Source organism: Chroicocephalus ridibundus, chromosome 3, assembly GCF_963924245.1.
Source record: "Chroicocephalus ridibundus chromosome 3, bChrRid1.1, whole genome shotgun sequence".
In the NCBI taxonomy this organism is placed as follows: Eukaryota; Metazoa; Chordata; class Aves; order Charadriiformes; family Laridae; genus Chroicocephalus; species Chroicocephalus ridibundus.
Window position 1 is genome coordinate 44374026 of NC_086286.1, and position 21102 is coordinate 44395127.

Here is a 21102-nt window from a genome sequence, read left to right on the forward strand (position 1 = left end):
AGAATAGAAGTTACTTTAGAATCATAGAATCACTTTAGTTATGAAGTATTCCAAATTAGATTATTTTCCACAAGATATTTATTTTTTCCTTTAAAAACATTTGAAAACTGGCTTATTTTATCATGATTAAGGCTGATGCCTTAATCTGGGCATCAAACGCATTATAACTTTTGAACTTCCAGATGCATGGTACAAACTGCTAACATATATAACAGTTAGTCAGATAGCAAAGCTGGTGGAATTTTTTGGGGTGAGACTCATGCTTCAGTTTTGCTTTTAAGTAAGTGCTGTCATCTTGCTAATTGTAAACCTTTCCTAAAGTTTCTGTGATGGCCTTTTGCTTTCATTGCATGACCAATTTCTTCGAGGTGGCAGAAGCTAATAGTCTCTTAAAAGTATTACTAGTCCGCTGAGTATTCCAGCTTTGTTATGCTGCCCATCGCTATGCCTGTGCTGTCACTTTAGCTGGGCATAGGTCTAAACTTGTGCTGAAGGAATTGTCTTGCCCTTGGCTCTGCAGCTAGCCGCTAGGCTGTGTCTTCATTCTGTTACAGGCTTTCTTTGTGACGCCTGGCGTGTCTAAAATGGTACACTCAACGTCTATGGGAAGCTCGCTCAGAAATTGTGCTGTAAATGTTGATGTAAGTGTTCAAAACACTGCATGTCCTCTAGCTGACAGCGTTCTTAGGTGCAAACTCCTTGCATGGTGTCTTGAAAACCCTGGTATCACTGGGTGGCCTTAGTAGTCTAGGTAGTCAGGCTCAGTTGCTAAGTGTGGAAGATCTTTGAATAAGGTTGCTATTTAAGAGACAGCACAAAGGCCAGCATTCACAAATTTTCTGAACAATGAACACAGGATAATAAGGGCGATGAGGCACTGGAACAGGTTGCCCAGAGAAGCTGCGTGTATCACTGGAAGTGCTCGAGGTCCGGTTGAACAGGGCTTTTTCTGAGCAGCCTGGTCTATTGAAAGATGTCCCTGCCCAAGGCAGGGGGTTTGACTGGATGAGCTTTAAAGGTCCCTTCCAACCCAAACCATTTTGTGATTCCGTGATTGTATAATGCTGTCATTGTTTGAACAGAACCTTATGGGTCACTTTACGGGTTGTAAAAACTGTTACTGTCATTGAACAGTTTTTTTAAAAAAGCATTAAATGTTTCTATTACAAACTGCTTACTACAGTGTGATATATGTGTATGTAAGCAAATAGGAATAGTAGGTAAAAGAGATAGCCATGACCTTACGTGTAGATGCAAAAAAAAAATATTGATGTTTCGCTTTACTGGAAAGCCTATAAGGATGTGAATTCTGATGCAGATTTGCACACACTGAATTAAATTAATTCCTGCACAGAGGAGTAGAACATTGTATTACTTCAACACAATGCAAAAATACTTTGATACTTATAAAAAAAAGCCACTGTTAACTATGCCTTCTATATAGCGGGAATTTCTGCCCATCGTGTATTGCTCTGCTGTCCTCATTATTTAACGTTTCTAACCTGGGACATCCAAAGCTGCTGATTATGGTTTGCACAAGGTCATCCATAGCTGTAAAATATATTTTTACTGTAGTAAAAGAAAGAGACACCAACAACTAATTGCCCTTGCACTTTTCCCTTTTGAAGTAGTGTATCTAAACCCAAGTACTTTAAAGTAGGGAATAGAGGATTTGCTTCTGATGAACTGAATTATTCCATACATAGATTGTTCTGGTACATTTCAGTTGTTTTTTTTTTACTATATACAATTTTGGGAGTGATTCTAAGTTAATATCATATTTAAATGGTAACTTTCAAAACGGCTATGTAAACACTTAGGTTTTATGATGAAACTCATATAATTTAATTCTGAAATTATTCCATCAGTTTTTTGAACTTACATATATTATAAAAGTCAGAATTAATTTCAAATTTGAGTGAAACTTGCCTAGGTATCTTGAGATACGGAGTTACCCTATCAAAGATATGTCCACTAAAGAGTTGACATTTACACTTCTGAACTTCATTCTTTAAGAGTCACCTTATTTATAGCAAGATAAATGCACTTTCAGCTCTAATTGCACAGAGTGGCAAAAACATTCTTTGGATAGCCTAAGTAATCTAAAATATATCTTATCTGGGGAACCTCAGAGGATCTATTTATTCAAAAAGTTAGGAAAATTTAAGGGATGTGTACTTACATCCTGAATTTCAGAATATACAACTGCTGCTTGCACATTTTAGGAGGATGCTTAATTTCTTTTAATTAAATAGAATACTTTAAACATCATAAGCTATGTTGTCACAGAGTTTATAGGACAGATATCATGCCATGGTAGAAATATATACGAGAACTTGAAAAGTATATTCAAGAAGAAAATCCAAACAGATCAATGCTTTTATGTAATGGAAAAAAATAAAAATGCAAATAGTGACAGAAGTGAAAAACAAGTTAAGCTTTTCACTGGTCTGTCAGATTTAACTATGGGTTAAATTCCAGACTGTTTATGAGTTCAGAGTGGGGGAGGGGGGATGGTGGTGTTCAACAAGTGTTTTTGGTTTTTTAAGCACCTTTAGGATTTTTTTTTATTCATTATAAACTCTTCCCCTCATTCACTGGTGGTTTTAAATATTTTTAAACGGAAATTGAACACATTTCCCAAGAAATAATTACAAAGGGCATCTTTACCGTAAGATATCTGGCTATAAGCTAACAATCTCTTAGGATGTAATCCTTTTCTAGGAGTTTATACATACAGCTTGCTGTTGTTAAGGCTTTTCATCAAGAAGTCAAATGGGATCTATTCCTCCGGAGGCTTCCTTGGTTAGCATGTGTGAGGGAACTCGCATCTAACTGCTAGTAGATTTTGTGTTGTGTAACCTTTGCAAGAATTCATTGCATGTTAACTCCTGACAGATAAAACTACTTATTCGCTATTGACTTATCTTTGAGGGGTGATTTACTTTGTCGCTATTTGGTCATCTTCATGCTATGTTGAGACAGTGGTCTCTCTCCAAGTCATCTCGTGGCATGCAGCTATTTCCCTGATACAAAGTTGTAGTTCGAGATCTGCGGGAGGAATGTGCAGGGGAAAAGGAAGACAGACCAACGTTGGCATGTTTTTGAATCTGTGCTTAGGACAGCAATCATTGGTGCCTGCGAAGAGGAGGGTTGTACGTTTGTAGCTTTTGGTTGCTCCTGTTTATTGGGTTGCTCTCCAGGATGAGAACGGTTAAGTATTTAGCCATTTTTTTTCTTTCACTGCTTTTGCTCATAGGATTATGTTATTTTGCCCCACAAAAAAAAAAAATCTCGAATCAAGAACCACTGTGACATTGCCATTATGCCTGGGTCACCTTCTCATATCAGCTTACCCTTTACCTAGAATATGCCTGTTAGCCCAGCCTTGCATATGTATATACACACACACACATATATACATACACGTATATATATACACATGTACACACACACATATATATGACTTGCAATAAAACCTTGACACATGCATAAGTTAATGAAAGGAGCCTTTTACTTTTATTCTAGATATTTCAGCATGGTCTCTGAGTAACTTAGGAAGAATCCAAATGTATCTGGCCCCTCTGGCACTGTTTAGATATGTGGAGGGTAAAAGTAGCCTTTGCCTTCTTCCCTTCCACCTATTTTCACTATGCAGAAGACTGGCCGATTATGAAGGTCAAATGAATGCTACGAATAACAATGTCTAGAGCACTAGTTGGGTAATACAGAGCCGCAGCCTTTTTGTTTCACGTTGGGCAATTCACCTTAAATCTGTATCTGAGAGTGCTAAGATTTTCCTTTGCTCAGCGTTACAGAATAGAGAATTTTGCAGAGTCCTTACGCAGTATGTGAAGCTGTGAAGCTAGATGAAGCTGACCAAGCCTGGACTCGATAAGCCTTGCAGAAAAGCAGGAGAGTAGCAGCTACGGTAATCTGCTTTGTGGTAACCTGCCTAGGTGCCTTCCAAATGGACTGAAGTGCTCTGTGAACTGAGCTGCGAAGTGTTACGGAAATGCAAGCCCTGATTTTCCAAAGCAGCTGCTTTGGAATGTGGACCTGAGCAACCGAAGTAATTCGGTAGCGGCATCGCCATAAGGACTATTGAAGAACCTAAAAATGAGGTGACCCGCATCAGGAATTCCCCTGGGTGAGGCAGACACCTGCATTCTTTGTGCTGTCGATAGGGTTTGGCTTACCGTGTTCATAAATCGGTGTGCCAAGGTGGGGAATTATTGAACGTCAGATAATACTGTCGAAATGAGTGTTTCCAAAACCCTGCCTCTCATAAGTGGAGGCTCTCACAGAAGTGCTGGGGAAAAAAGGTGGAAGAAAGACTGAGAAATGCTGCAAAATGCTTCTTAATGCTTCCATTTTAGGATCGATGTGCTGAGATTTTCCTTATGTAAGGCAAAAGGTGGAACTGAAGGCTGGGAAGGATCACTATGAGGGTTGAATGCATAGGTTAAATTACACTCTGGAACTAAAGGTGATAAAATCCTCGGAGCTATAAGAAGATGTAACTAGATCCAAAGTACAGCTAAACACATCTTACCCCCTCCCCTCCGCTGTCAAACCCTTACATAGGGAATGGCCCCGGGTGCCAGTGGCCAGAATGTCACAGTTCAGAGCTGGTGAGCTTTTCAGAGGCCGTTGGGATTTCCCAGATACTTTTGAGGATCACTGAACGTGATTTTACTCCAAGATGAGAAACTCCTGTGTAACAATAAATTTCACAAGTCCAAAGTTCAGCTGGGAGCTGTGCACACAGAGCAACACAGATACTGAATTCTTCATTGATGCTGTATTAGCATTGCATGAGGAGAGATTAGGATCAGCCCTCCTTTGCTTAAATGATTTGCCTGGTACAGCCAACTGGCAGAAACTAGGGCCTTCCAGCCAGCAAACTGTACCAAACAAGACACTCGGGTTATGAAGCCTACAATTAATGCATACGTTGTGGGAAAGTTAGCATTAGCTTCAGAAAAATAGTCAGTTATTTGTCATCATTGTCAAAACTGAAGTTAATGACTTCAGGAGGTCTGGCATCTCTGACGTAAACCTTAATCAGATCTTAATTTGGCTCCAGCCAAGAGTGTAAATCTATGGGATATGGGGGGATTCTAATTAAACTTTCCTATTTCTTGCTTTAGAATATATGGCAGTCATGCAATGAAAAACTCCTCATTCTGTTACATTTTTCCCTTACAGCAGGTTGTATTACAGCTCTTTCTCCCTCTTCCCTCACCTCACTGTTTTACCCACAATGGTCTTCCATTCAGTTCTTCCTAGACCCTGATATCTAAGGTTGTGGGGAAAAAAAAATAAATGGTGGTGGATTGTTGTTATTTAATTATTGTAGGCTCAAAATTCTTAGAAAGGCATGTAATGGGAGACTGAACCATTCTTGGATGTCCCGTCTGAGCCTGTCGGGCAGCTCTGCTAAATCGCAAAACCAAGGCACTAACGCAAGCAGCAAAGTTGGGGTTTCCATTGGCGCCTATAACAGGACTTCCAGACTTTTGCTGTCTTGTACATCTTTAAAATGAGGGAAATTGTTCAGCCTTACAGCACTTACATACCTTTTTAGCCACAGTTTATAGAACCTGTTCAGCTGTTGGTGCTCTCGTATAGCCAAGGACTCCTGTAGCCCTGATTAGGACTAACTGGGCTAGGTTTACTTAATGTGTTCCACTGGGCAGAAAACAGACATTTGTGGAGTTTTCTCTCCCCTCATCCTTCCTCCCCATTTATAGCCAGATGAAGTTTAGTCAATTGAAAGTAAAATAAAATTGTAAATATGCAAAATAACTAAGGAAGAAACACGATACTAGGAAGAAATGAAAACCAATTTGTATTGGAATCACAAGATATTCCAAGAACTTAAATGTTGTTAACCTATTGTTTTAAATTACTTCCTGGTAAACATTTCTGGTGTGGTTGGTGGTTTTTTTTTTTTTCATCTGTCAGCTGTCACAATAACTCCTCTGTAAGCATTTGCTGATTACTTCAAACTGACTGAGTATTTTTAATGGCAGTACTTTTTCTGTACACCTGAACTGTGTGAAATATAAGCGAGTCTACATGAAGACAGAGCCTTGCCTGGTCTAAACGACTGGATATTTTAAACCTCAAGGACTCTGTATTGATATTCCCATAAGGTAAAATTATTGGCTCTATTGAAGTAAAATATTTTTATTTTTAATTGATTCTAATGAAGTCGGTGTTTGTCAGATACATCCTCAGCAATAATTTTAAATACATATTTGCAGAGACTCATCCCTCCCTCCGTTTTTCCCCCTGAGCTTACTGGACACAGTGAAGTGGTGTGTGGGATTTCTTGGTGGTAGAAAACATTGCAGTATTGCCTACTGCCTGAAGCCTTGCGGCTTCTTCTCATCCTCTGCTGTTTCAGGATTCCATCTTGTATTAAACTTCCCTTTTGTCTCCATTCTGCAGTAATTCCTTGGCAATGAGGATGTACTTTTTATTATAATCTGAACGTGGGCATATCCACACGATTGTTGCTTTGCACTAGGTTACAAGAGAGTACGAACGTAGCATTGATTTAAAATACATACCAGAGCAACTGGCTTCTCTCAGGAATAGCAGTACTAAGAGGAATTGTATTACGGCTACTAAATAACAGTAAATAAATAATAGTAAGAGTAAATAACAGTAAACAAATAACCAATATTAGTGTTGTAAGTCGCTCTTAGGTGAATGACTCTTTCCTGGTTTTTAGGAACCCGCACACTGCGATACCACTGCACCTCTTTAATGTAGTCAAAAATAGCAGACTATATCTAGGTAGGGGAGCAGTTCCTCACAGGGAAAATGTTGAGGAGATGCCTTTACTCTGTAGGCTAATTTTAGGGAATTAGCAACAGTAAGTGAATCAAATTTCAAAGCTGATCTCAATCTTGGGACGATAAAACAGGCAGATGGGAAAGTGGACTTCAATTCCAGTGTGTGTTCAGTTTCTGTTTGAGGGCAATTTCATTTATTTATTTGCTGGGCTTTGTGGGAAAGGGAGGGTTGGACAGTGGATACATCTTCACAGGGTATTGCTGTGCGTGTAGGACAAATACCATAGCTTTATGATGACAGCTGTTGACAAACTATTCCACACCTGTTAATTATGGGTATTACGAATAGAGAAAAATTTGGGTGTTTGCTGTCACGACGACAATACAGATGTTTTGGTCTGTGCAAACCTCTGCAGTTTGCCTCAGATCTTCGAGGATGTGCTTGTTTCTGGGCTTGTCCTGTTGTCCTGAGGCCTCCAGATGAGAAGCCACTCAGCTGCCCCATTCAGTTGCTGGTTGTGGACTTCGGTGGCTCCATCAGCCAGTGCAGCAGCACCATCGCCCCGCTTCTAGTTCAACGTGTCTGTCGCTCTGGCTCCAAAGGGACTGGGAGGAAAAAGTACGATATGGCGTGATATTGGCACGCTATTGTCTACCCACGCTGCTAATTAAGCAGTTTTGACTTCTCCGGCTAGAAATCAGTCCTCAAAGACAGTTTAAAACTGCCCAAATTAGCCTTATGTGGAAGATGGTGTGGGTGTGTGTTTTATGGGTATTTAAGTATGCTTTGGGAACGTAACTTATTTCCTAACGATTTATAAACGGCATTCATTTTCTTCAACAAATAAAGTAGGAATGTTTTCCCTAAATAACCTAAATTTTGGAAAACCCAAGGCATTCTGCAGAATCTTGAGTCTTGACCTCTTGCCAACGGAGGAGCATGAAACAAATGTTACATATTCTGCCTACAACAAAAGAAAACAAAATGAGCCTTTAATTCTGAAGGAATCTGATAGTATCTGCATTATAAAGGTGGTAGGTTGACAATTAGCAGGTTGCAGTGTGTTAAACATAAGGCTGGCTTTGAGCAGTGGTTTAGTGCCTCCCATAGCAAAAGTACCTTAAGCTGTACTGCAAAAAGAATGATGATGTCTTTCTGTGCTAGCTAGCATGAAGCATAAAAACCTAGGAAGACGAGAAGAGAAATGACAGAAAACTAGGAAAAATTCTGTTATAAAGATGGTTCTTTGGAGCACAGTAATTTTTCCATATAATATATACAAGTTTATTTACTTCAAAGGGAATTAAAGGGACTTTGAGAAGTCATCTGGCTCATCTCCTCCTTGTTACAATCCATTTATCTAACAAAATTCCCGGCAAATGTGGTGATAATTTTTTTCGCCTTTTGTGTCAGTTTCTCCTTAATAAGCCTGATGATAAGTCTACAAATTTAGGCAAATCAGTTCCAATGCTTCACTGTCTGTATCACGGTCGGTGCTTGTTAATAGGAATATTGTCTGAAATCTTATTTGCCGACATTATTGCATTTGCATCCGTGAAGGGTAAAGACATACTGTTTCACTCTTTGTGATAGCCTTGTATGCTATGTATAGCTTTGAAAGCTATTAACATCACTCCTTTGGTCTTTGCTTCTTTGTATTAAAGATGCCTGATTTCTGCAATCTTGCCACATTAAGTTATAGTTTCTGTGTATATAAATGCTCCTGTTTTTCTTCTTTGCCTCCCTTCTAGAAATCTTCATGGCTTTCCTCAAGCGTGGCACCCAGAACTGGCACATAACCTATTGCTTTCCATTCTGCATTTGTGCAGCCATGTTTTCAAGTCCAAAAATAGAACCTCGATTTGTCCTTAATGTCCTCAGCATACCATCAACAAAGTGTGGTGGGCATAGATCTGATGGGAGGCTTTTTGAGATTTGTATACAATTAGCTTCTGCTTTTGGATTTTTTTTTTTATGAGGAGTCTCTTGTCCTACTGTGGAACATGTTGGGACAGACGGGTTACTGTGGTGGCCATTGTGAGAGACATCAGTGCACACAGGAGCAATATACAATTTGGGGGGTGTGTGTATGGCAGTTGACTTAACAAAAAGCTGCAACAGGCTGCAAACTTATCCAACCTTTTTATTATTTTTTTTTAATTACAGGTGGGTAGGGTGCGTTCCCTGATGCTTTTGACTTGCTGGTGTGTAGGGTGTGTTGCCATGCTTTTCTTCTGATGCCTGGTAACTTCAATGGGCTTTTGGACCCAAATACAGGAAGACAATTAAGTGTTTGCTTAACTTCTACAGTGTTAGTTTATAAGCTATCCTCTCTTAACCAGAGTCCTAATTACTGAAATGGTGTGAGCTCATGCCTATATGAGAGGTTAGTCCAGTAGATTTATGCATATATGCAACTGTAGTTAACTGCAAAACAGCCCGCATGGTACTCAAAATTATCTTGGCTTTTGGAGAGTGAAGATGCCTTCATTCAGTAACAAGGGAGAAGCTTAATGCACAGGTTCTGAGCATAAGCCTGTGCCCTTTGAATGGCTCGTCACTGTGGTATTTGTACCCTTTGACTGGGTGGCAGAGATATGAGCTGGTGCTCTTTGGCATTGAAGGCTTCACCTTAGACCCTGACTGGTCAGGTGCTATTTCAGCTTTCTGCTGATCGAATGCACCTGGATAACTTGTCTCCTGTTTTTCTCATTCATGTATTAAGATCATCACTCCATTTCTTACCACGTCATGTGCATGCACAACTTGTGCTTTTGCCTAAAATCCGTGTGAATTTAATAGACAGAACAAGTGAACAACTTTTGTTACGGTTCCGGTGCTTCATTCTGAAAGGGAGGTTGGACAAATGTTTGCATTCAAATTATGTTATAATTTCTCATAGATTTCTTTTTTCAGGTTATTAACCAGCAGATTGATTCTGCCTCATGAGCATTTTTGTCTCATCTGTTACCTGGAAAGACAGCGGAAAACTGTCCCTCCAATTTCTTTCACCAAGCCACATTACTTGTTTGTTTGTTTGTCCTTAAATTCAAGTTTTCTTAATTTTGCAATGCACTAATTGCATGGGTATGTAGCATCTTCACAAAAAGGAAGAAGAGACACCTTGCCACGGTCTTCAGTGCTAGATTCTGGATCAGATGTGGAGAACCCAGCAAGGGTAGGTGTTAGGGCAGGGCGGGTGAGGGGGGCATATGAATAATGGAGAAAGAGCGAAGGAGAAGGCATCGGTACCTCCGATGTCATGTAGATTATTCCTAAGCAGTCTAACCAGTGGTTTTATTAAATCACGTAAAAACCCAAAGCCTTGGTGGAAGAAACCTTTGAAATTACAAGGCAAGATACTCAAAAGTCAGAGAGTAGGATGCAGCAGTTACACTACATTTTCATGGTTCTTTTTCCATCTTTAATATTTAGGTTTGCACTACAGTTGCAGGGCACATTTTCAAGATAAGATAAAAGATCCTCATTTTAAGTACCTCGTATCCATTCAGAACTTGAGATAAATGCTGCATACCTCTTTTGGAAATCTGGTCGAAGAGCGAGCTGCAATGTTTAAGACACTTCCGGTGGCCACTGTGGAGGAGTATGTATCTTCCATAGGGTCTGCCTCTGATGTGCCAGCCTATACAAGCATCTTGGATGTACGTACCGTCTGAAATGGTACAACTCATAACATCCTGTTATTATTATTTTATTTCCTCGCACTGCTGTGAGACTGTAGCCCTAGCACCAAGCCATTCAGATACAAGGACCATGCATCTCATCTAGGAAGCCAAAGCATGCAGTCCTGTCAGTCAACGCCGCCTTTATCAGCCACACCCTTCCAGTTACATTAGCCTCCTCCACCCTGAAACAGGTAAGTTGGGTGACAGCGTTCCCAGGCCCCAGTTTGGAAAGGAGTATCAGGGTGCGGCTTCTCTGCTGGTGGAAGGCAGCCTGCCCGTAGGCTGGCACCGGCAGGGCAGAGCTGCCCAGCGCTGGCACGGGGGCCCCGGCGGCGCCACTGATCCTGCCGGCAGATGGAAAGCCGGCCGGCAAAACAGAAAAAAAAAAAAAAAAATAATAGCTTTTCAGCTGGATCAGCAAACTCGTCTTGCTGACTGTGTGGCTGCATGGTTGTTAGTCCTGGCACAGGGTGGCCGAGGACTCTGCGTGTGTGCGTGTGTGTGAGTGTGTGCACACATGATTGTGTTTTGGGCTTTTCTCCGTGCCATTACTTGACCTGAAAGTGGAACGGCCCTATTCTACAGTGAATATATATAACTGGAATATATATTTGAACACACGCTTGCGTGCGCTGGGTGGAGGAAAGGTGGTGCCAGCGGGGGCCAGGAGCTGTGGGACTGTGTCTCACAGTTTGAATCAATCAAAGTGCAGCCTGCACCAGGTGACAGCAAGAGGTGATTTAAGCTTTATCTCAGAGGGGCACGGGTTGCAATTAGAAATATAGCCAGCTGACATTAATTGCTGGTTTGGTTATTTCTCAAGGTCAGGTACAGGGTTTTCTCCGTGCCATTACTTTACCTGAAAGTGGAATTGCACTATTCTACAGGGAATATCTATAACTGGAATATATATTTGAACCCACATCCTGCAGTATTCTTATCAGAATGTAAAATTGAGAGAAAAACACATAGGTTTTAATTCTTTTGGTCTGTGATTATTTTCGTTTGGGTTCAAAAACCTAGGACAAATGACCTTCTTAAATTTTTAGGGAGAATGATAAAATTCAGGGAGTTTAAATCAGGACCTCACCACCTACATCACAAAGCCTAAAGACAGGAAAATAATGTTGGGTATAGTATTATAATTCTCTTTAGGTCCATGATTTTTATGTTTAATCCCTATCTGATAACCCAGCTTTAACAGAAAGTATGGGTAATGCCTCTTTGTACTTTTTCTCCCACTACCCTTTTCTGCAGATTTTAGTGGGGTTTTTTTTAGCGGGGAATGTGAATGGAATTACCTTCAGTTCATGTGGGTACTGAAACTCTAAGCTTATGTTCATTAATTGGGAAGAGCTTCTTGCTTAAGCTGGTTATGAGAAAGATAAGTAGTGTGCCCCATTGGCTACATTTTTGGATGACTGGTAGTAGTTAAGGCTGTTCATTTTCCGCTCAGCGGTGTTGGTTGGGTGTATGTGAAACACAACTGACAAAGCAGGACGGTTGGGGAGCTGCTGAGTGGCTCCCAAGCCTTGTCTGCCTTCTGTGTGAATGGCAGCAGGACGGCATTACCACCCCCCGAGTCGTGCATCTGGGCGCCCCGCAGAGGCACTGGTGTATAAACACGTAAGCGATGTTGCAGCCCAAAATGACACTGGAGGCTTTGTAGGTGTGGGAACAGGAGTTTGCGGGATTGCTCACGTTGATTCAAGTGACATGTATGTCCCTGTCACCTATTTCTAAAGTGTCTCTAAATCTCATCTCTGGTTTCTGTTAGATGCTTTGCCATGGATTTGGCAAGCAGCTTTAAACAATTTTTTTTTTTGAGGGGGGTGGAGAATAGTCATAGAGAGGACCTTATTAAAACCACGGTATCTAGATGGGTTCTCTGTGTCTTCTGTACATTTATGCTGTAAACCCACTCAGTAGCTTGCCTTCTTATGTCTGTTTTTATTAATCCAAATGTGCCTCTCTTGCTTCCGTTCCTATTCAAGTCTGCAGTGCCATTGTGTATTCTGCTTAAACTATATAGTTTAATGATTTAATTCGCACTCCTTTTTTTCTTTTTAAATAAGCTTGAGAGTCCTCCCCTTCAGCCTTATAACAAAAATGTAGATATGAAATTGTGCACTTGCTCTGATGAAGCCTTTTATGTCATTCATATCGTAAAACAAGGCTTTGATTTTGGGGGCAGGAAGGAATTAAAAAACCCCACAAATGTGCCCTGTGTTTTTAATGAGCAGAATTTTGCCAAGTGGCAATTAGTATTCATTGGTCTTTGTCCTAATTAGGAGCTTCTTAGGGTCCTCTAAGAAAAATGGGTTTTGGCAAGTTAGCAGATTTTTAGGCAGGTGAGCTACTTTTAGCTTTGTCTTTGCTAGATGCATTTTTCATAGTATTTTTCCTAATTGCTGTTCCATTTCTCTTTGACAGTCTGACATTGTCCATGTTCTTATGCTACCCAAATCGCTGGTCTGATCTGTATGGAGCTTCTCTGCAATTTTGTGCTGGAGAAAAATTATGGAAGCTGAAATAATCACTCAAAGCAGAAACTGTTGTTCTGAAACTAAGTAAGGGAAGAGAGGAAGCATAGTCTTGTTTTGCTAAGCCAAATTCTTTACTGAGCCTCCTTTCAAAATACAAGCATAAAAAATCCCATGGGGCTGTGGTTATCCTTGACCCATTGAGGACCCTCATGTTACGTGAATTGTGGTAGCTGACCCCAAGGGTTGTTCAGAGTTGAAACTATTTTTTTGTGTGTGTGTGTGTCCCCACACAATGGGAATGAAAGTTTTCAGGTGAAGTGTTGATCAAAACTCTTTTTTTGAATTTGCTTTTTCACAGGAAAAGGTATCAGCATCCTTGGACTGAAGGTCCTAGTCCAATTTATGTGTATTTTCTAGGGCTTTCCCATTACTGAGGCAAAAAGGTGTTTCATGTTAACTCTGTGGGTTTTGAGGGTTTAATAATTTTATATTGAAAGTATCTTAAAACCAATTTTTGCTCACTTCACGTCCTTCTTCAAAAGGAAAATAAGGATGAATTCAGAATTTAATAGTTCAGCTGCTCCAAAGTGAAAATGTAGGCCAATGGTCAGGACTTAATTTTTCCTCCAATATGGAGATGAAGCTTTCAATATGTCTAGTTCTCATAGTGTCAGAAAATATTTTCTGTCTAGCTTTACCTGAGATTCTATCCTTTTAATCCCATATTACACACAAGTTCTTTAAAAAGTCTACTGTTTAGTGAAGACGTAGGAAGAAGTCTAGAAAGAGACACGTCCATGGGTGCATAATGTTGTTTGTACTTGTGGTCTAAATCAGTCATAAATGAGTGATTTGTGTGTATGATCACTGATCAGGGACCGGAGCACACCTATGGATCAGAACATTTCCCTTGGGATGATCTTATTTGGTCTAATCAACTACAATGGCCCTTAGGAAGAGATGGAGATAGCATTCAGTTGCTGAGCCAACTGAATGGTTAATAGGATGGTATAAACAAGTTTAAACTGCTTGTAGTGGTTCTCCTAACACCAACACAAAACAAACACAAGTAGTTTGCCAAACACTTTGGTTGATCACTCTCCCTTGCTGCTTCAGCAGGAGTTAAGTTGGACTCGATGATCTTAAAGGTCTCTTCCAACCAAAATGATTCTATACAAATGCTTGGAACAGCACTAAGTGTCAGGATTAGTAAAATGGTGTAAACTGTAATGCCCAACAGGTTCTCTGACTACTTTGTAATAAGAGTGAAAAAAAAAACAAACCCAAAACCAAAAAACCCAAACCCTGAATGAGCAAACTTTTTGATTACTCATTCCTGCTCTTCACAATTGGTCTTGCATTTACTGGTCACGTAGGGAAATGCTAGCTAGTGTCCAACATTGATGTCGTGTCAGAAGGGAAGCCGTCTTGGCCACTTCATTTGGACAATTCACTGCTCTCAATCAATTCAAGCACTGACATGAAATGGAGTCTCAGTATCTTTGTCCTTCTATGTAGTAATGTGAGCTCATCAAAGATTAACAGAAGTGTCATCTCTCTCCTCTAGCTTCAAGGAATTGCTGCCTAAGTTAGAGCTGAGGAACAGGCCTTGAATAGACCTGGAAGAGAAATGGAGCTTGCCATCTCATACTGAAATTTATAGCTAGGTATGGCTAACTCTTTCCGAGATACCTCCCCGTGTTTCTGAGAATAGCTTTCTGGAAGAGCCAAAGAGAAAAATCTTTAGATTTCCTTTTACTTATTGTCTACTTCTGCTGAGCTTGAAAGCATGAGTAATGGAAAAATATTCAAACCTTAACCATGGTGACACAGTATGAATGGCTTATGGCCAAACACAGTAAAAAAACAAGGTCACATTAAATTAATAAAGAGCCTCTAGGTGCTGTTTATCTTCTGCTTGTGTTTATGTAAAGAGGGTCCCCAGTTACTATCAGCCAAAAAAATTCCCTGAGCCAGTAAGTCCCAAAGTTGGAATCCTTCCCCTCTTTGATGCTGCAAAATGATAAATGCAACTGAGGTTACAAGGCTAGAAATCATCCTGAAATTGCCTACCAAAGGGGAACTCTGGCGCTTTTCTATGGGTTTGTGAGCAGCAGAGGTTGTTGATGGCCTCTGTAGGCTTCCTCCCTTCTTCTTCTTCCTCTGTTGTAGGCAAAGGTCTTCCCTGCCATTATTAAGACATGCGTGGACTCATTCCACTCCACGGTGCACCTGTATGATGTGTGTTTCCTTGTCACTTTTCTTTCTGGGTATTAAAACTGGATCTGCCCACCCTACTCAGAAGGCTGAACATTCAAATCCAAGTCGGTTCATCTGTTTATCACGCATCACTCCATTTCCCAAGTCCTGTATTTGACTGACAGCTCAGCTCTGAGACTCTGCTCAGCCCCACAGTTTCAATCATTGTCAAAACTGACCAACGGAGGTCTGGCCTTCTGAATAGGGAGGAGTTACTTCATTAATTCCCATTACTAGCTTTGCCTCTGATTTACTAGTCCAGTGGCACACTACTGTATGTGAAGGGTGACTGAAGAAACCAGCTTGTGTGTGTTTTTAATTACACGTTTGTTCAGCCCTCTGAGGATGTCAGGAGCTGCGAACAGTAAATGCCAAGTGATTGCCAGGAAGAAAGCTGCTGACTGCAGTGCATCGTAGACAGAACCCTTCTGTGTAACTGCCACTGCCTTGCCGTGCACATACCGACGATATCTGATTTTGATTATAGGCTCTTCTCTGATGATAGTCCTGTCTCGGGTTCTCCTGGAGACAAAGTCTTGGTCAAGTGAAAACATAAGCAATGGTGTAGTCAAGGACAAAGTCAGTCTCCCCCGGATTCCTCTCTATTGACTCTTCTTTCTTCCTCATTTGGAGTGAACTGAAAGGCTAACAATCCTCCTTTAAATGAGCATAACTTGCTGCATTATGTTAGTCTAGACAAAGGAAATCAAATTAATTAGCAGAAAGACTGCAAATGTGCTGTGTAGGAGGACCTGTCATTAGAGTACCTCATCCAGGCTCCTGTGGCTTGGTGTGTATTCAGAATGATAGCTCTGGTCTTCCTCTCGGCAGAAGAGAAATAGAATAATACTAGGCTTCAATTAGAGACAGAACTATAATTCAGTCATGGGCAAGGAGAGGGGGAGGTCAGTAGGAAGACGGCTGCTCTGCAAAGCCTAAGTCATAAAACATAAAATCCCAGTTTATGCATGGCAACAGATCCTTCTGTGATTGAATTACAGCCTTCATATTCAGTAACGGGCCAAGTCTGTAAACCAGAATACAGACAGAACAAATATTTACATTCTTCGGGCAATGACGGAGGGAGAATCACTGAGCAGAGCATGAATCAAAGCCACAAGAACATAGATGTGGGACAGCCACGTGTTGCCATCAGTGTGAAGTGGGAGGGATGGAGTCAGTTTCCAGTATTTGGATGTGAAATTTCCTGTAGTACAGGTCATCCTGCAGCATTTCACTGAAAATTCACCTTTCAGTTAAGTGACACACACCGCCAATAACAGTGAGTAAAGTGGAGTTTGTCCATTCATTCTGTGTGCTATACATTTTCCAGTATATATAGAAAATGATATTGAAATGTTTAGGTATTGAGCAATGTTTATGTTGATATTGCATATCTAATTACAATTTTATTTGTATTCCTGACTTTATAGCACCTTGTAAGTTCTGTACTTTTGACACTTGTTGAGCATCAGCTGCTGTGACTTATCTTGTTCCAGCTGACAGCTATGACAACCATAAGCATTACTGTCCATTTGGAAATATCAATAGATATGTAGTGAAAGAAATGAAAATTCCTTTTGTTATCTTAAAAAACAGCTTGAAAATAAGGGTCAGAATAGTTCCAAACTGAAGAACTTTTATCAAGACATCAACTGACGCACGTACTAGGGTAGCCAAGAAGCCATATAACTCTGAAGGTTTCGAACTCCAAATGTCTTCTTTGTTTATAGGCTTCCAAATGCACGTATGCAAACAATCATCAGAGCATGCGGTTGCTGCGCTTCTCAGCTCTCCCAGGTTTGAATTGCATTTCAGTCGCATACCTGAATTTTCCCATACAAGACCTTGAGTGAACAGGCGTCCTTTCAGAGCAAAGCCCAGAACTGAGTTAAACATTTGAAACAAAAGTAATAAAATGGGGATTCTGATGGACGGTTAGGTAATCCACAAAAAAAGAAACCTGGTGTTCTTCGGGAAAGAAAAAAACATCTTGTAACTTTCCATGTAAGTTCATGAACAAAAGGGAATACAAAATATTACAGGATCAAGCCAAAGGGAATACTGTGTATGGTGAGCAGCAGTGACTCGTTACTGCCTGGCTTCTGTCTACGTGTGGTGCAAGTAAGTTTTTCTTAGCTCTTGGGCCAGTTTATACCCTGAGCAAGAGAATGTATTAAAAACTTTGAGGTGACCCACTGTTGTTTCAAGGTGTCTCATATTACATATGAACATTAGAGCTCATGGACTCTGATTTTCTATGGATGTGCTTGGTGTGCCAGTCCACCACAGTAACCCTAAACATCCTCTTTACCACTCATGCCACCCATGGTACCGAAGTGTGATATCCTTGACTTGTTCCCCCCTTCCCCTCCCCTGAAATACTGTTAACGCCTTCCTAGGTACCCTAGGAGAAAACACACTTAGTGTAATGCAACAGGAGTTTCAAAATTGCCTTGCTGTCCAACTTGTTTGAAATTTGGTCAGTGGATTGAAAAATGTAATTGTGAGGAACTGTCAGATGTGGAATCGCATGTTGCTTATTAACCAAAGAAAAGTCAAAAAAGGGATGAGAGGATTCCCTAGATTTAGACTCACTGAGAAGAAGAGTGGTCTTCTGTGAAACTAATCATTCTGGTAAGGTGCTTAATTACATGTTTGCGTGGCACAGTCCTGGTTGTGACTAACAAGCTGAATTGGCTTAATACTTGTTTTATTTCTTCATTAGCATAGGTCTTCTGCAGTCTGTCCCCAGAACTACTACTGTAAGTTTTAGTCGTGAGGACTGATGCTTTGTCAGTCAAATTTAAGCAGAAATAAATGTAAATGAAAAACTCTTGAAGCAATAAATCTGTACCATTTTAAAGACATCTTTATGGAAATAGAGCCGCATGGTTCTTGCAAGTGGCATATTGGAAAATAGTGGGATACATAGCTGAAATTTTGTCTGTATGGGAATTTGCATGTTACCTAATAGCAAGGCTAGCCTGTAGGATATTGAGATAAGAGCAATTCTTATTTGAACCATCTGTGTTTCAGCTCTATAAATAGGATATTGACTTACAAAAATTCATAATATAAACACTAGACTATAAATAACATCTTAGATTTTTCAAACAGGCACAGGCCTACTTAAGAGTCATAAGGTAGTAACCGAGGACAGTGTCTTGAATAGAGAGCCTGAAAGAATACGAGTATCTGAATGTACCAGAAAATCGGGAAAATTTAAATGTTACTTCTCTGTTGATTAATCTTGTGTTTCTCATATACAAGATTACATGCCACCTATTGATTTTTAGAAGTAATTGCATTTTTCTGACCATTAACAGAAGCAAGCAGAAATTCTTTTGAGTACTTTTATGATGTTTTAATGTACAGGCCTCAGTTTTCTTCTAGAACAGATCTCATCCAAATGTCGTCTTCTGGGAGCGGTGCAAGTACAGTAATGCGTGTATATTGAAGACTGACGGTCTTCTCCCTTATTGGGAGCTAGAAAATGAGCCGTGTGCTCTGGAAGTAGTGCATTGTTTGAAGCTACAAAGCGATAAAGCTCCTAACTCCATCTCTGTTCTATCAAAACTCAGGGAAACTAAATAGGAAATTTTCATACAGAACCATTTCCATATACAAAAGTATAAGGTTTTTAAAGAAAAGCTTGTCTAAGGGTAACAAATCTGGATTGATCAGCAAAAAGAAGAGCATTGGTGCCATGCAGTGCAATTGAAAGACGTTGGAAAAGGTCCATTCTCAGTTAATTTGTGACCTCCAATAACTCACTTCCCCTCTGTGCTCAGTTCTGGTCCCACCATATGTTGCTCACCAAGTTAGTCTACAAATATTTGAAGTTGTGTTGCTTAGTCAGGCACTGGTCTTGGATGAGATTTCTATGTTGTAATGCAAACAACAAAAATATAATGGAGACTACTCATTGCAAAATAGTCTTTTGTAGTATCGATTCTCCAGTGAGGAAGCAATGAAATGAGCTATTGTATTTAAATGCTGAACTTTCCCCATTCTTGTGTTGACTGTCCTCCTTTCCAACAGGCTGAGGGATGGTCACAAATGAAGACATTTGCTCAAGCCACCGCTTCCCTTCTGATTTAGTTTTTAGTTTCCCAAGGGCAGAAGTCTGCTGTTTTCTCCTGAATGAAACGCTGCCAAATGGGAGTGTACTAGCTGCCTTCTGCACAGAAGAATAAAGTTAAATGTAGGCTTTTATTGCTTGCTGGACAAAACGTTCATGTGCAAACAGAACTGACTTGCCTCTTTGGGGCTCTTTATCTCATGCTGGAAAGCTGAGGAACACTGAGAAGGAGAACAAGTATCTCTTCAACCTGGTTCACTCATGCAAACGGACACGTTTTAGATCCATAGGAGAACTAACTTTCGGTCCTTTCCAAAAAACTGTTCTCCTTGTATCCAAGGAGTTTTCTTTTATTTATTCCTCCCACCCCCTGACTGCAACATTCTCTAAAACCAGGTTGGGAGAAAGAAAATCAACCTCACGGACGGCTAGCAGAAATCTGTTTTTATTTTGTGGGTTTTTCCCTCCTCCCACTCCCCCTTTTTTCCTCAGTGTTGCATGTGCTGCCAGTACTGATGACTACCCAGACACTTCTGAGTAGGACATCTCACTCTGCTTGGGACAATTCACATGTGCTCACCAGGCAGACATTTGTCTGTGGTTGGCTCTAAAACCACAAGTTCCTGAAGCTGAAATTGCAACAAATTTTAGGAGTTTTAATCATTACAATATTCCAAAAAGACTTTGCCCAGTTACCTGTTAGTATTCAGTCTGAGTTCTGTTCCCCTAAAAATGGCATTGTTGTGTTACCAGAGCTACTGTAGGATGACTTAGCTTTTACATTTCTTGCAGCTTTCTTCCGCTTTGTTTTACTTTTCCTGTGTTAAAATGATAAATGCCGACATAGTTATGGAATCAAATCTTTGCTACTGATAAATACAGGGCAGTATTAAGTTGATAGTGTCTTGCTTCACTGTATTACTGGGCTAACATTTAGCCTTAAAAGAAAACAGACTTGGATCATGGTTTCCTTCACTGTTTTCTTCTAGTTGAGTGATTGCCTTGGTAATTGCATTTATTGTATGTCTATGAGTTTTTTGGGGAAGCATCGGTATATATCATGGATATAAGCGTTAGTGAATGTATCTCAAAGAAAAATTCCAGGGCTGGCTTCGCCAATACTTCCCCCCCTCCTCCCTCCAGTCTTCTGGAACTCTAGTTCATATCTTGGATATAACAGATCAAAACTGATGTCTCAGCTGATGAAATCTTCAGTGACTCTCCTCAAAAACTCCTTGCCCTGGCTTTGAAAAATGTGAAACTTCTCTCAATTCCTCCAATACTCATACTACTTAAAAAATAAAGTGAAGCACAGGTTTAGAAGCTATGCAAGATAAGAAGGATTCAGCCTGTGGAGAGTCTAATACCATAGATCAGTAATACAGTATTTAAATCAATATGCTTCCTGGCAGGATGTCAGTGCGAAGAAGAGCATTGGAGTAATGTGATCTCTTAACTCTGATGAAGTGAGCAGCTGCATTCAAACCTGTTTCAAATGAGCTTGTCTGAAGTTCCCGAAAAAAGGAATGGTTCAATGGTTATAAACATGAATTTTTAGAGGCAGTAAAGGTAGATAAGAAAGATAGAGGACAAAACATGAAAGAAAAACCCAATATTTGAGCTGGTTAAGTTTAGTGCCAAGGCTGATTTTACCTTCAAGTTTTCTTCATAATTGCTGCTGTCCTAAAAATAACATATCTGACACATTACGCATTGCTGAATATGACAGGAGTAATTGTTTGAGTTCTTGATTTCACTTATATGTTTGTGCACGGAC

At 40.2% G+C, this 21102-nt stretch overlaps 1 protein-coding gene across 2 annotated transcripts in view; it reads left to right on the plus strand.

Annotated features, from left to right (window-relative positions):
* GREM2 (gremlin 2, DAN family BMP antagonist) overlaps positions 1 to 21102 on the plus strand; it is a 39738-nt gene that overhangs the window by 9458 nt on the left and 9178 nt on the right. Inside the window, exon 1 of one of the 2 annotated variants that reach the window (XM_063328950.1) lies at positions 10570 to 10687. The exons of the other annotated variant lie outside the window; for it this stretch is intronic. The gene's annotated coding sequence lies outside the window, so the exon portion shown is untranslated. Of the gene's footprint in view, positions 1 to 10569; positions 10688 to 21102 lie in introns of those variants that run through there. 2 annotated transcript variants of the gene reach the window in all.